This window comes from Citrus sinensis, chromosome 8 (assembly GCF_022201045.2).
Source record: "Citrus sinensis cultivar Valencia sweet orange chromosome 8, DVS_A1.0, whole genome shotgun sequence".
Taxonomy (NCBI): Eukaryota; Viridiplantae; Streptophyta; class Magnoliopsida; order Sapindales; family Rutaceae; genus Citrus; species Citrus sinensis.
The window spans coordinates 12,196,844-12,214,136 of NC_068563.1; positions in this window are offsets into that span (position 1 = coordinate 12,196,844).

The following is a 17,293-nucleotide window of genomic DNA, read 5'->3' on the forward strand; positions in this document are numbered from 1 at the left end:
TTCATTTCTTTGATAATTACAGATCAAGAACCCTAACTAGCAGTCAAATCACCATCAAATTCATGTAGTTAACCATTAAACAAACAAGATAGCAATTCTTGGACTTTAAAATTAGTGAAACATAATTTTTTTAGAGAAAAACGAAAAAAATTGGATTCTAAAACTTTATTAGTTATTGATTACCAAAAAAACCCATTGGTATTCAATTCTTTCCGAATTGCATAATTTGGAAAAAGATTGTAGCTTCCAAACTCCCAGATAAAGATTTACTTATAGGTTTTGACATTCTTCATTTGGTTAAAAACCTATTCCTCACCAGATCTGGAGTCTGCTACAAACAAATGTTCTTGCCTTATACAGATACATTACGTCTGTATGCCCTTTCTGAAACACCATCTCCATACAGCCATATTTCACAGAAGTTCCTAGAGTTTTGTCCAAAAAACCATTCACAGTTCCACCATCCTTCACCTCTTTGGAAAAATGAACAATTCTTCATTCACCTTCCTTTCAAACTCAACGAAGACATAAATCCCACAAAAGCATCACACTCGGGTATGTCTCCTTCCGACCTCTAACTTGCTAAGCAAGAATGTTCTCAGTTGCTTCAGCAAGGTCTTATTGAACCTACTGATTCAGATTGGGCTGGTCAAGCCTTCTATGTTGAAAAAAGATCTGAATTAGTTTGTGGTAAGAAGAGGTTAGTTATTGATTACCAGCCGCTTAATTCTTTCCTTAAAGATGATAAGTTTCCCCTTCCAAAAATCCAGACTCTGTTTGTCCATCTTCAAGGGGCTCGTATCTTCTCTAAGTTTGATTTAAAAGTTGGTTTTTGGCAACTTGGTATTTCACCAGTTGACCGTCACAAAACTGCCTTCTGCATCCCTAATGCCCATTATCAGTGGACTATTATGCCTTTTGGTCTTAAGGTTGCTCCTTCATTATTTCAAAAAGCCATGACAAAAATCTTCAATCCTATCCTTCATCATGCTCTAGTTTACATTGATGATATCTTATTATTTTCCTCCGATCATGAGAGCCACTAGAAGGTCCTTTTGGATTTCTTTCATATTGTGCATAGTAAAAGAATCAATTGACTTTCTTGGCATGGTAATTAAAGATGGCCATTATCAACCTGGTCCACACATTACAACTAAATTATTAAAGTTTTTAGACACACATCTCAACAAAAAGCAGATCCAACAATTCCTCAGGATTGTTAATTATGCCCGTGATTTCATCCCTAAAGTTGCAATCCACACAAGCCAGCTATCCCGCATGCTCAAAAAATAGTGCTCTTCATGGGGACCAGCACAGACAGAAGCTGTCCAACAACTAAAGGTGATAGCCCAGTCACCTCCTCCTCTCTGAATTCCCACAATTGGACAATGCATTCTACAGACCGATGTCAGTGATGATTACTGGAGTGCCATCCTTCTTGAAGAGATAAATAGTGTACGTCATTTCTGTGCCCATGCAAGCGAACAATGCAAAGACTCTGAAAAGAACTACCATGTGATCTACAAAGAGATTTTGGCGGTCAAGTATGGAATCAAAAAGTTTGAATTTCATCTAATCAGCCATACATTCCTTATCAACATAGACAACTCCTCTTTTCCTCGAATCTTTGACTTCAAAAATAAGTTGCTCCCTGACAAACAACTGTTCAGCCTCAAAAACTGGTTTGCTAAATATGATTTTACTGTGCAACACATAAAAGGCAAACAGAACCTCATCCTAGACTTCCTTACACGTCCGGCTATAAATAAACCCTCGCTTATTTCCTCCATTCACACCATCCCAGTTATAGCCATGAACCGTCAACTTCCTTTCAAAGCTTTCAACCAGAGAACTTTCCCCATGAACATTCCTTTTCATTCAGCCTACTAGATCCAAGACTTTGCAAAGAAATTCCTTTACCGGTATTTCTTCAATGTTCAAAACAAAACGCTTGATCGTTTTCCTTCCCTCTGTATGGAAAACTTGTTTCTCACAGGTCTTACCCTATCTTCCATAACCATTTACGAAGATGAGTTATGGTACATGTGGTGTCTCACTACCCTATATGCCACAAAACTGGTTTTTCCTGTTAAACCAGTCCTCACTCACATCACCACTTCTTAGTTCTCATTAGATCTTCTCTGGACTCTCCTTGAATGGTATTCACCACTCACATGGTGGCAAAAACAACTCAAAAATCTGTGTACTTTTCATGGATTAGACAGAATGCCAGAACAAGAAACCAACATGTTCACTATAGTCTTCATCGTTCATAGGCCTTACCTCCAGCACCCAGAAATAAGAGACTTCTGGACACAAGATATGGCCTATGAATGGAAATCTTATCCCCATCCTTATACCATCATCCATGGCACATCTGTTACCTTTGTTCTTAAGTCATACCTAATGGAGCTCAACAATGTTCAGCCACCTGCAATAAACATCCACCACACCTCTGTTGGACCATCACACACCTTGGAAATTGTCCTAAAGACACAAACCTGTACTGTAGGTTCCAGTTCAAGTCCTTGTCATGGAACAACGTCCTGATTACACTAACGTCTTATTCAAAGACGCTCAGGATCCATGGGAAGATTTTCAGTCTCTTCTCCATACTGAAAATCCCCATTACACTGTCACAGACCCAGACCCTCCTACTACATCAACCCCAAAAGAAATGACTCACGCTAATGAAGAAGCTTATCTACAAGCTAAAGCTTATCTTGATCACAGACAGATCCGTCGTGCCAAAAGACAATATGAGAAAGAAACTGGTGATGTGTCTCCATCACATTATCAACCTAACCAATAAAAAAATTACTCGCGCATATCTAAGTTATACAAGATCAAATCCATTAAAGAAAAATAAGAAAAGTAAGGAGATATAAATACTTATTGATTGAATTATGGTTATGGCCACCAAGTTTTTTCTCTAGTTCGCCTACTCCTCTCAGTTTTGTGATCTTCTCTTCTTCAGAGATGATTCTTAATGTTTGTTTCTCTCTCTAGGCTGTCTAACTTATTGCCCTTATAAAGATTTGTTGTCATAATCATTGTAAGACTAGTGAAACTTGTTCTTTTCACCTCCTTTTCATTATAAGAACTAGGAAATAGAATCGCGCTTCACGCAGCTTTGAAAAAAGAATTTATTCCTACAAACATCTCCCCTAACATTCCCCATAAAGTAATCTTTGTTGTCACCGAGCTATCCATAAAAATTAACAAAAGTTAATAATGTAAAGGGAAAAACTCATTATAAGGATATTGTATTATCATTACATTTGAAAGTCTCGTAAAGTAGATTCCTTAGTGATAAGGATCAATAATGCTAATAGTGTGTAATAGTGGATCCCTTGAGCCTATAAAAGGGAGCCCTTGGTTTGTGTCTAGGCATCGAGTCTTGAAGCTAGTCTAATACTTGTAAGCTCTACTCTGTAATCAACCAACCAACCAGTGATAATAAAATATCCATCTAGTTTTATCAAAGTGGTATCAGAGCCAAACTTCCCAAGCATAACAATATTATGCTTTGTGGTTGCCGAAATAATTCAGATCCTCCACATCAGAAAACTATTGGATACTTGTCTACTGATCAAAATTTTCCAAAAATCTAGTCTTTTAGAGAGAATTCCCTCCAGGTGTGGCGCCCTTTTGAAAAGGCCAGGAGAGCTGTGTGTTTTAGGCTTATCACCTCAAAGAAAACTCTTTCAAACACTCTAGCCATGGAAAACCAAAACAACTCTAGACCAGAATCCCACATCACTTCTTATCCCACTACCTTAGCCCTCAGAGTACCATCAGATAATGCACCCTCTATCAACTTTCATTATGAAACCCAAGAGGGTGAGAACAGAGAAAGAGCGATACAGTCCTTCACATAAATACCACCCTAAATGCCTTAAGAGCCATAATTCCCATTAGTCAACCTAGACTAAAAACTATCTATAAATCCTCCGAAATAACTGTCTAATCTATATCCTCTAGCTCAAAAGAAACCTACTTCCCTATCCTTTCTTCTCCTGATATCAACATGTATAGGAGAGAATGGTGCAAGGGTTTACACCTTGGAGCAATCCAGATAGGATTACAGCCATTGTTCCCAGCTGGAAAAGATGTCACGTGCTTTGTTGCCATTCTGGATACCAGATGGCAGACATTTGAAAAGGCCCTAATCACTGTTGTAGAAGCAGGACTCAATCAAGGCCATATTGTCCTCCAGGTTGAACCTAATTTCAGCCTTAACCTACACAAATCATCTCTCATATATGCCATCAAAGTGTTGATCCAATTAAATAGGTTAACAATGAAACCAGATGAGACAGCCTTAGAAATACACCACTCTATGACCTATAACGTCTAGTCCCACATGTTCTCCATGAGCAGTACTGGGAGGCCAATCACCAGGTTCTTAGCTGGTGAAGGCAGAGTAATTCAGCCTAGGATTTACAGGCAAAATCAACTCATTTTTCCCCCCATAATGGATCAATGAGTATGAGAAAAATAGCAGGCCTTAACAAATTCATGAAGCCCCAAAAGTTAGCAGGATACAAGGTGGCAGAGTGTAAGTTTCATTCCCCTAAAAAAACTAGACCTCTTTATCCATGTGAAAAGTGACAGATTGAAGGAAAACCTCCTTCTTTTTGCACTCATATATGCCCACAAGATCAACTTCCTGCAGAATCATGGGTCCGATTACCATGATCAACACCCCTGATCTTGATAATGAATTTATTAGAGATATGTCTGGAGGTTTGGCTGCAGCAAAATGGGTCGTACAGAAAGCAAACCCGACTGAGTTTGGACCAATTGAAAAGGCAACATAAATGCTATTGAACAGAACCAAGCCCTAGGTGAAATCCTAATTAATCAATAGCAGATCTTGTTTGAGCTAAACAATCTGCGGAAGCAGATAAAAAAGACCAAAAAAGTCCACAAGATGACTACACAACAACTATCACAACTCCATGAAGAACCCAAACATATCACCATGATAGTAGCCACAGGAGCTGCATCCCCATAAGAGATGGAGAGAACCAGGCAGTGCTTTACAAAGAAGGTATCCAGGCACTGGAAAAGCAAGCCAACAAAACCATGGCATATTTGAGAAGAAAATGCATCTGGAAATTGCCAGAAGGCATTTTGGAGAAGCTATGCTCCACCACCACAATACCCATAGCCAATTACGGCAGCAGATTGAGGAAATAAAGATGACGAGGAGACTAATACTTCTTTAGGAATAGAAACCTCTTCAGACGAAGAAGTACCAAATCCAATCCTCATGGAAAGACCTAATCCTGGCAATCAATTTTACGTGGATACCAGGAGAAGGTTGTGTTGTGATGTCAGGCAGATGGAAGAATACTACCTAGAACAAGAAATGTTGTATTATATCTTCCACAAACCCACTGATACGATTCACATGACGTTTGTGCTTAATATGCCGGAACCAGTAGCAGAGATGGTGGAAGCAAAATTCAAAGCAGATGCAGTGATAGACCTAGTGATGTACAGCATAGCACAACTGTACCAAATAGCAACTGAGCTCATCCAAGGCCACTGCAGATTACAGGAGCTGAAAAACCATATGAAGCAGATTGAGCAAACGTCATTATGAAAGTTTTGTGATGACAAGCCAAACAAGTTTGGATGCCAGCATTCAGACAAAACATGCTACTATAAACTTAGGAAGCGGAAGAAAGAGAAAAAGCCCTAGAAGCCTTACAAGGGCAAGAGATATTGATTTGTCAAAAGGTGAACAAAGAAAAAGAGTTCAGGGAGATGCTTTATCTGTGGAAAGAAAGGACACTATACAAAGTAGTGCAACTCAAAGAAAAAACTCCCAACTAAACTCCTCCAAATGATCGAGCAAGTAGAATTTGATGATGATGACTATTGTTGGACAACCAACCCAATTAGAGCAATATTCGACTATGGAGAATCATATAGCAGTACTGAGGAAACAGATAGTAGTAGCTCTGAAGAGGAAGAAGAATTGATTCTAACGGTAAAACAACCATTACCGGTTCAGCTCGCTAGAGAGCCTACACCTTCCTTCAGACCCTACATCAAAATCGGATTCTAACGGTAAAACAGCCATTACTGGTTCAGCTCGCTAGAGAGCCTACACCTTCCTTCAGACCCTACATCAAAATCGTTCTCAGTCCGACAGAAGAGAGCCAGGTGGCACTCACTGCTCTAATTGACACTGGAACAGTTTGTTCAACAATACGAGAATCGCATGTAGCAAGCGAAGAAGACTTCTATAGCTGAAAGTACACAAGGTTGATTGAAGTCAAACCATTCGGCATAAGGCATGGATTCTTTGCTTTTGATCATACTGGCGAAGATATCTTATTGGGTACAGACTTCCTTAGTCTTGTTGCCCTTTTTGCCTTTTTTCTAGAAGGGTTTTCATATACCATTCATAATCCTATGGATGGTAAGGCCCATTTGTTTTAGGTACCTTGGGTTGAAAAACACTCCCTTTTTGGAGAGGGTGAAAAGAGGAAAATAAAGAAAAACCCAATCCACAAATTTGACACCCAAATTAAGGAGCTCTTCGAATGCTGTGCAGAAATACCAAATCAATTTTGGGCTCGAGAGTAGTACTTCATATCAATGCCTTACAAGGAAGGATGGTCCATGCCTCACCAGACAGCCTCACATCCAGGCATGCCCCATGACGAAGAACTATGCAGAACATAGATTCAGGCCCTAATGGATCTAAAGCTAATCAAGCCCTCCAAGTCTCATTGGGCCAGCCCAGCATTTTATGTCTACAGAAAACTGAATGATTGTTAGCAAGACATAAGGTACCCCATTCCACGTCAGACACACCTCTTGAAAAGAATGGCAGGAGCAAAGGTGTTTTCAAAGTTCGACATGAAATCAAGCTTTTGGCAAATCGGGATAAAAGAAGAGGGCACTATGAATGGAACGTGATGCCTTTTGGATTAAGAATGCTTCATTAGAATTCCAAAACAGAATGGATGAAGTGTATAAATCCATCTCAGGATTCTGTCTGATCTACATTGATGATGCTCTTATCTTCAGCATTAGTGAAGAAGAACATGCTGAGCACTTGTCCAAGTTTAAAGCTCTAACCTATAAGCATGGATTAGCACTATCAGAATAAAAAATGAAGATAGGTCTCGACGAAGTAAATTTCTTGGGACTACACATCAAGCAGGGATATATCATTCCTCAGCCACACATTGCTGAAAAAATATCTCAGTTTCCTGACCAGCTGTCAAGCAGAAAGCAGATCCAACAATTCCTCAGGATAATCAACTATACAGTAGATCATGTCCAAAACCTGTCAAAGATGACGAGTCAGATATCCAAGCACTTGAAGAAAGGTGTCCCACAGTGGTCGGAAGAAGCGACAAAGGCTGTGATAGACTTAAAGCAAAAGTGCTAGTCATTTCCGCCATTGAAGATACCTGACAACGGACAACTCATCCTATAGACAGATGCTAGTAACCATTATTGGGGAGCACTATTGATAGAGGGAAATAGGAAAGTCTGTGGCTATAAATCTGGCCAGTTCAATGACGCCCAAAGTCACTACTCATCCTCAAAGAAGAAGTCCTAGCAGTAGTAAAAGGAATAAAAAAATTCTAGTTTTTCCTTTCTCTCACCCCCTTTGTGATCGAAACAGTTTACAAGTACCTCTAGGGGTTACTCAAAAGAAAAGAAGGAGAAATCCCATATCCTCAGCTTGCTAAGTGGTCAGAATCTCTCTCCAGATTCAAATTCGAGGTCAAACACATTAAGGGAGAATCCAACACTGTAGCTAATTTCCTATCAAGGCCAGTCACTATGATCTCGAAAAGAAGCCTTCCAAAACGATGGGAAGAAGGAAGTCCAAAGCCCACGAAGCAAGGGCACACTTCCTCGAAAATCTCAACACCTTCATCGCATGGCTCCCAGGAGACGTGCAGAAAATAATTTTTAAGAAGGTGATAGACCACAAAGGAGATCCAGAGGATAGGGCTCTAACTTGGCGGATATGGCAACTCATTGTCATATAGGAATTCTAGCCCTCTTACAACAAAAGGAGTTAGAGACCTTTTGAGCCTCATCCAGATCTAGACCAGATGCATAAAATAGTTTTCAAGCTAGGCTGCACATTTTACAATGTGATTGATAGAAACACGAACTGGGGTCATTACATCATTTGTGACATAACCCCACAAGCCTACTACATTTTTTGGTACTGGCTAAACATCTACCCGGTGGCAATCCTGTTTGATCCACACCAACAAAAGATATGGGAAAGGGCACTAGTTTGATCGAATGTTTGCCCTCATCTTTGAAGATATCCTGACACTCAAACTAATTAATGGTTTCCACATTACACACACTACTATTGTGATTGTGAAACTAATAGATATCTAGGGAAGACAAAAAGAGTTCGTGGAACCGATAGTCCAGATGGTGGAACACAACCACTCATGTGAAGACATCGATTCCATGTGGATAGGATGCTTCATGGCAAGGAAAGCAGTGGCTGAAGTTTATGCTACAGTCCCTATGTACATAACTCACAGCCCAATCTCCCCACGGGTCCAGACAACACTAGATCTCTACTATAGGGAAGGAATTAGAGATTCAAGACTCCACAACGACAATGAAGGAAAAGAATGATGAGAACCATCAAGGGACCATTAAAACTTCAAGTGATCCTTTGCACATTCATGGAGGCCCAATTACAAGAGCAAGAGCCAAAAAGATGCAAGCTGCTTTAAATGGATTAATTGAGAAAATATGGATTGAAAATGCAATTCAAGATGCAAGACATCATGAATTGGGCTTGAAGAGAAGACAAGGCATTGTGGGCATTATTCAAGTCATTGGGCAGCCATATACACAAGTTGTATCAAATGCAGAAAGGTCAAATTCAGAATAAAAACTGTATTGATTGAGCCAGAATTAAAATGCAAGCTATATACCGTTGGAAAGATAATTAAGTTAGCTTTCCAATAAATTTTACAGAGCTAGATTTGGAGTTCTCTAGAAGGAGTTATGACCAATTATTTACAGCTTGTTCAGACTTGGGATTTTCAACGAATCCTTTGTTTTTCAACTTATTTGTTTGTTTTGTTTCAAGCTTGTCAATGTGTAAGGTAAGTCTACCATCAATGATGGTGGGCTAACATTAAGTTTGTCAATGATAGCATTAATTATAGTAGGCTAGCATTAAGTTTGTCAAAGATAGCATTGATCATGGTGGGTTGGTGAAGACTTTTGAAACATCTTTTGACAAACTTACTTGGAGGGTTGTTCCAATGTTTCCATTTGTATTTTTAGGATCTTGGGTTCCTTTTAGCCTATTTAAATTCAGCAACCTTGGTATGTAAGGAGATGAATGTTATTTTGAATTTGAAAGATTATTCTTTCTTTGGTTCTTTTGAGAACTAGTGAACTTATCAAGAATTTACATTCTTGTGGTGTTCCAAATTTAGATTTATCACTCACCTTCTCATCTTTTTCTTGAGTGTGGCGTCAATACCCTTCTCTATACCTTTGGTTCATGTTTTCTTAAGCATTGGGTCAAGGTTTTTGTTTACCATAAATCTATTTAGAACTTTCTTGGGAAGTTGAAACTACAAATTAAGTGTAGGATTGAAAGTTTCATTGTGGGATCCGTACCATTTATTTTGATTATCAAAAAAAAAAAGAAAAAAAAACGTACAAAAAAAAAAGATTACAAAAAAAGAGTCAAGTATTTCTACTTTCATAGTTTACACATATCAATTGTGTTGCTTTGCTTGCTTGCTTTCCTTTCTTCAATTTCCTTTTCATTCTTTGTGTCCTCTTAATTTCTTTTCTTTGTTAGTGTGCTGGATTGTCATATTTGGTGTGCCACTTGGGTTTTTTTTTTTTCTTGATTTTGTTTATTTAGTTCAATAAAGAACTGAAAGAGAGAATTAAGTGTGGTAAAAGGCAATTTGTGTGTTAAACACGAGAGTTAAGTGACATCAAAATTGAGTGAAATACGTGAGGGAGTGTTGTGAGGTCTTTTTGCTAACAATTTTTTTTTTCAGATCACAAATATGTCAAAAGATCAAGAAGCTATAGACCAATCAATCATGCTCAAAGCCATGCAACAACAATTTGAGCACATGAATCTGATGTTTGGAGAGATCCGTGACAAATTGGAGAGGCAAGACACTGCCATAGCCAATCTACAAAGGGGGCAACAACCAATAGCTCCTAATGTAAGAGGTAATCAAGGGTGTGCTGTCATGGGAGAAGAAGATGGCGATGACGTAGATGATTTTGATGACCAGGCCACCGTTGACATGCGTGGAAGAGATAATAGAAGGGCAAGACGTATAGATCGTGATTTGGGGAGTATAAAACTGAAAATTCCTTCTTTTCAAGGTAAACATGATCCGGAAGCTTATTTAGAGTGGGAAAAAAAGGTGGAGCTAGTATTTGATTGCCACAACTACTCTGAGGAGAAAAAGGTAAAACTAGCTGCTGTTGAATTTACTGATTATGCTATTATTTGGTGGGATCAACTTGTTTGAGTAGGAGACGAAATCGTGAAAGGCCTATAAACACTTGGGAGGAGATGAAGGCCATTATGAGGAGGAGATTTGTTCCTAGTCATTATTATAGGGAGCTGCACCAAAGGCTTCAAAGTCTTACACAAGGTTCTAGAAGTGTGGAAGATTACCACAAGGAGATGGAAATAATCATGATTCGAGCCAACATTGAAGAAGAACGAGAGGCCACTATGGCAAGATTTTTACATGGGTTAAATCAAGATATTGCTAATGTGGTTGACTTGCAGCACTATGTTGAGTTGGAAGACATGGTTCACATGGCCATGAAAGTGGAATGACAATTGAAAAAGAAAGGTTCCACTAGAACCAATTTGGGTTCATCTTCCTCATGGAAGTCAAAATGGAGCAAAGATGAAAAGGTTGTTTCAAAGCCTAAGATTGAGCCAATCAAGGATCATAAAGAGGGAGGCAACCAAAGTAAAGGTAAATCTGATTCCCAACACTCTAGAAATAGAGATATTAAGTGTTTTAAATGTTTGGGGACAGGTCATATTGCATCTCAATGCCCAAATAAAAGAGTAATGATCTTGAGGGATGATGGTGATGTTGAAACCGAGAGTGAATCAGATGATGATCCTATGCCACCTTTGGAGGATGCTAATGATGGTGTAGAATATCCTGTTGATGGTAAGTTGATGGTTGCTAGGCGTGCTCTCAACATGCAAGTTAAAGAGGATGCGGAGGTACAACGTGATAACATCTTTCATACTAGATGCCACATCAAAGATAAGGTATGTAGTATGATAATTGATGGAGGAAGTTGTACTAATGTAGCTAGCACTAGTTTAGTTGAAAAATTAAATTTGAAAACTTTGAAACATCCAAGGCCATATAAGCTACAATGGCTGAATGATTGTGGGGAAGTTAAAGTAAATAAAAAAGTGCTGGTTTCATTCTCTATTGGGAGATACAAGGATGAGGTTCTATGTGATGTAGTACCCATGCATGCTGGACACATTCTTTTGGGTCGACCTTGGCAATATGATAGGCGTGTGACACATGATGGATACTTAAATAGATATTCTTTTGTAATGAATAAAAGGCAAATCACTCTTGTACCATTAACACCTTGGCAAGTGTATGAGGATCAAATGTCAATAAAAAAAGAGAGTGATACAAAAAATGAAAATGAGAGTACAAAAGAAAGAGAGATTGAGAGAAAAGCAAGTGAAAAGATACAAAAAAATATTGTTGAGAGAAAAGAGAGGCAGCAAGTGAACTTGTTTGCAAAAGAGAGCGAGGTTAAGAGGGCTTTTTTTTCAAAACAGCCTATCGTTGTACTTTTGTGCAAAGAGGCTTGTTTACACACTAATGAGCTTAACTTTTCTTTGCCTAGTGCTATTGTGACTCTTTTGCAGGACTTTGATGATGTGTTTCCAAATGAAGTCCCTAACGGTTTGCCACCTATTAGGGGAATTGAGCATCAAATAGACTTCGTCCCTGGAGCTACCATTCCTAATAGACCTGCATATAGAAGTAACCCCGAGGAGACAAAGGAGCTTCAAAGGCAAGTTGAAGAACTCTTGGCAAAAGGATATGTGAGGGAGAGCATGAGTCCATGTGCAGTACCAGTTTTACTAGTGCCCAAAAAGGATGGAACATGGAGGATGTGTGTTGACTGTCGTGCAATTAATAAAATCACTGTAAAGTATCGACATCCTATTCCTAGACTTGATGACATGCTTGATGAATTGCATGGTTCTTGTGTGTTTAGTAAAATTGATCTTAAAAGTGGGTATCATCAAATTAGGATTAGAGAGGGAGATGAGTGGAAAACTGCCTTTAAAACAAAATATGGTTTATATGAGTGGTTAGTGATGCCATTTGGGTTATCTAATGCACCTAGCACTTTTATGAGGTTAATGAACCATGTTTTGCGTGCTTTTATTGGCAAATTCGTAGTTGTCTATTTTGATGATATTTTGATCTATAGCAAAGGCTTAGATGAACACATTGAACATTTGCAAAGTGTATTGACTGTTTTAAGGAAGGAAAAGTTGTATGCTAATTTGAAGAAGTGTTCCTTTTGTACAAATCAGATTGTTTTTCTTGGTTATGTTGTAAGTGCTAAAGGAATTGAGGTTGATGAAGAGAAGGTAAAGGCTATTAAAGAGTGGCCTACACCTAAAAGTGTAAGTGAGGTAAGAAGTTTTCATGGTTTGGCTAGTTTTTATAGAAGATTTGTGAAAGATTTTAGCACCCTTGCTGCACCATTAACTGAAATTGTGAAGAAACATGTGGGATTTAAGTGGGGTAGTGAACAAGAAAAGGCATTTAATCTAATTAAGGAGAAATTAGTTTCTGCACCATTACTTGCTTTACCTGATTTTACTAAAACTTTTGAAATTGAGTGTGATGCTTCAGGTATAGGTATTGGAGCTGTTTTGATGCAAGAAGGGCGTCCAATTGCTTATTTTAGTGAGAAATTGGGTGGAGCAGCCCTAAACTATCCTACCTATGACAAGGAGATGTATGCATTGGTGAGAGCTTTGGAAACTTGGCAACATTATCTTCTACCTAAAGAGTTTGTTATACACACTGATCATGAGTCCTTGAAGCATTTGAAAGGGCAAGGTAAGTTACATAAGAGACATGCCAAATGGGTTGAATTTATTGAGCCATTTCCTTATGTGATCAAATATAAACAAGGTAAGGAGAATGTGGTGGCTGATGCATTATCTAGAAGGTATGCACTTATCTCTACATTAAATGCAAAGTTGTTAGGATTTGAGTACATTAAAGAATTATATGCTAACGATCCTGATTTTGCTAATGTGTTTAATGCTTGTGAGAAAGTTACATTTGGTAAATTCTATAAGCATGATGGGCTTTTATTTAGAGAAAATAAATTGCGTGTGCCTCATAGTTCTTTGCGTGAATTGCTTGTGCGTGAAGCTCATGGGGGTGGTTTAATGGGACATTTTGGCATTGCAAAGACTTTAGATGTTTTAAAAGAACACTTCTTTTGGCCACATATGAAACGTGATGTTGAAAGAATATGTGAGAAGTGTATCACTTGTAAACATGCTAAGTCAAGAGTTTTACCCCATGGATTGTATAACCCTCTGCCCATACCTAGTGAACCTTGGGTTGATATTTCTATGGACTTTGTTTTGGGTTTACCTAGGTCAAAAAGGGGAAATGATTCTGTTTTTGTTGTTGTTGATAGGTTTTCAAAGATGGCGCATTTCATTCCATGTCATAAAACTGATGATGCGACAAGCATAGCTAATTTGTTTTTCAAGGAAATAGTCAGGTTGCATGGAGTACCAAGGAGCATAGTTTCAGATCGAGATGCTAAGTTCTTGAGCCACTTTTGGAAAACTTTGTGGGGTAAGTTGGGTACTAAACTTTTGTTTTCTACTACTTGTCATCCACAAACTGATGGACAAACTGAGGTTGTAAATAGAACTCTGTCTACTTTGTTGCGTGCCATTATTCAAAAGAACTTGAAAACTTGGGAAGAATGTTTGCCACATGTTGAATTTGCTTACAATAGAACTGTCCATTCAGCTACTAAATTCTCACCATTTGAGATTGTATATGGTTTTAATCCATTAACTCCTTTGGATTTATTACCTTTACCTATTGATGAGCGTGCTAGTATGGATGGTAAAAAGAAAGCTGAATTTGTCAAGCAATTGCATGAGAGAACACGTCAACACATAGAAAAGAGAACTGAACAATATGCTACTCAAGCCAACAAAGGACGTAAGCAAGTGGTTTTTTAGCCTGGAGATTGGGTTTGGGTGCATATGAGAAAGGAGAGGTTCCCAGCACAAAGGCGTTCCAAGTTACTTCCAAGGGGAGATGGTCCATTTCAAGTGGTTGCACGGATCAATGACAATGCCTACAAATTGGATCTTCCTGGTGAGTATAATGTGAGTGCTACTTTCAATGTTTCTGATCTTTCTCCTTTCGATGTAGGTGAAGATTCGAGGACGAATCCTTTTGAAGAGAGGGGGAATGATGAGAACCATCAAGGGACCATTAAAACTTCAAGTGATCCTTTGCACATTCATGGAGGCCCAATTACAAGAGCAAGAGCCAAAAAGATGCAAGCTGCTTTAAATGGATTAATTGAGAAAATATGGATTGAAAATGCAATTCAAGAAGCAAGACATCATGAATTGGGCTTGAAGAGAAGACAAGGCATTGTGGGCATTATTCAAGTCATTGGGCAGCCAAATACACAAGTTGTATCAAATGCAGAAAGGTCAAATTCGGAATAAAAACTGTATTGATTGAGCCAGAATTAAAATGCAAGCTATATACCGTTGGAAAGATAATTAAGTTAGCTTTCCAATAAATTTTACAGAGCTAGATTTGGAGTTCTCTAGAAGGAGTTATGACCAATTATTTACAGCTTGTTCAGACTTGGGATTTTCAACGAATCCTTTGTTTTTCAACTTATTTGTTTGTTTTGTTTCAAGCTTGTCAATGTGTAAGGTAAGTCTACCATCAATGATGGTGGGCTAACATTAAGTTTGTCAATGATAGCATTAATTATAGTAGGCTAGCATTAAGTTTGTCAAAGATAGCATTGATCATGGTGGGTTGGTGAAGACTTTTGAAACATCTTTTGACAAACTTACTTGGAGGGTTGTTCCAATGTTTCCATTTGTATTTTTAGGATCTTGGGTTCCTTTTAGCCTATTTAAATTCAGCAACCTTGGTATGTAAGGAGATGAATGTTATTTTGAATTTGAAAGATTATTCTTTCTTTGGTTCTTTTGAGAACTAGTGAACTTATCAAGAATTTACATTCTTGTGGTGTTCCAAATTTAGACTTATCACTCACCTTCTCATCTTTTTCTTGAGTGTGGCGTCAATACCCTTCTCTATACCTTTGGTTCATGTTTTCTTAAGCATTGGGTCAAGGTTTTTGTTTACCATAAATCTGTTTAGAACTTTCTTGGGAAGTTGAAACTACAAATTAAGTGTAGGATTGAAAGTTTCATTGTGGGATCCGTATCAAAGAAGACATGCAGGAAAGATACAGAGAGTATCTCATGCATCATGGAAGAGAACTCAAAGGTTATCCATGGAGGACCCCTGAAATCGACAGATGGAGAGGAGAGCTAGAAGAGATGGCAGACTGGCTGAACAACGAACAATGGCCACAACTAGAATTGGATCCACAACCAGAAAATGTGGATTGGCAAGAGTTAGCAGATGCTATGGAAACCCTGTCAGAAGAAAGAAGAGCGAACTTGTCAGGAAGGAGCACGCCGACAAGTGACAACTCAGAACTATAAGCGAAAGCATAGTGGACCCCGCAATGGAAGCGATGGTGATAATAATATATGTAATAATTGTATGTGTGCCTCACGTGTGTACAGGAGAGATTCCATATGGATAAGGATAAGAGTGTAATGAGTGTGGTGTGACATAAAGTAGGTAATGAATTGTAAAGTAGATTCCTTAGTGATAAGGATCAATAATGCTAATAGTGTGTAATAGTAGATCCCTTAAGCTTATAAAAAGGAGCCCTTGGTTTGTGTCTAGGCATCGAGTCTTGGAGCTAGTCCTTGTAAGGCAATGATACGAAGTACTTCTCTCGAGCCCAAAACTGATTTGGTACTTCTGCACAACATTCTAAGAGCTCCCTAATTTGGGTGTCAAATTTGTGGATTGGGTTTTTCTTTATTTTCCTCTTTTCACCCTCTCCAAAAATGGAGTGTTTTTCAACCCAAGGTACCTGAAACAAATGGGCCTTACCATCCATAGGATTATGAATGGTATATGAAAACCCTTCTGGAAAAAAGGCAAAAGGGGCAACAAGACTAAGGAAGTCTGTACCCAATAAGATATCTTTGCCAATATGATCAAAAGTAAATAATCCATTCCTTATGCCGAATGGTTTGACTTCAATCGACCTTGTGTATTTTCAGCTATAGAAGTCTTCTCCGCTTGCAGAGCCAAAAGAAACTCGTGTGGGGACATAACAGTCTCTGGCTACACACGCTTCTCGTATTATTGAACAAACTGCTCTAGTGTCAATTAGAGCAGTGAGTACCACCTGGCTCTTTTCTGTCGGACTGAGAACGATTTTGATGTAGGGTCTGAAGGAAGGTGTAGGCTCTCTAGCGAAGTCAACTAGTAATGGTTGTTTTACCATCAGAGCCAAACAAAACTTTTTGCCCACAAGCTAGAATATTATTGTATATCGGCAGGAAACTAGTGACATATATTCTGATGGTCATCCCGAATGGGGACTATATCAGTTTGCACTACTGGTATAACAAGCCATGTACAATTATTTTCTATCTTTGAGTATAATGCTTTCATAAAACTGAAGTGGTAAATATGAGATCTATTTATTCTGAATAGGGAAATACAGGAAAACTTGAAACAAGAATGGCATCTTTATTAAATAACTCAGATAATCTTGCTCCCGTTACTCTATCTTCAACTCTCTCTGTTCCAAAGTCTTGTTCTAAACACCTAGCTTCAAAAATAGAAAACCTTGTTGAGTATTCATATGTCCCAGAGTCAGCCCAAATTACTGAATCCTCCATGCCTCTAATCAGCCCATATAAGCTATACCAGAGATCTAATTCTTTCACCAGAAGTATTAGGACTCTAATCTCTACCAAGAGACCAGCTCCAAAAGAATATATCCAATCATCTCGACTAGATCAGTATGCTCTCCAAGCATCACAGGCAGAACAATACGTCACCCTTGAAATTCCACCTGAGCTTGTTGCTCAATG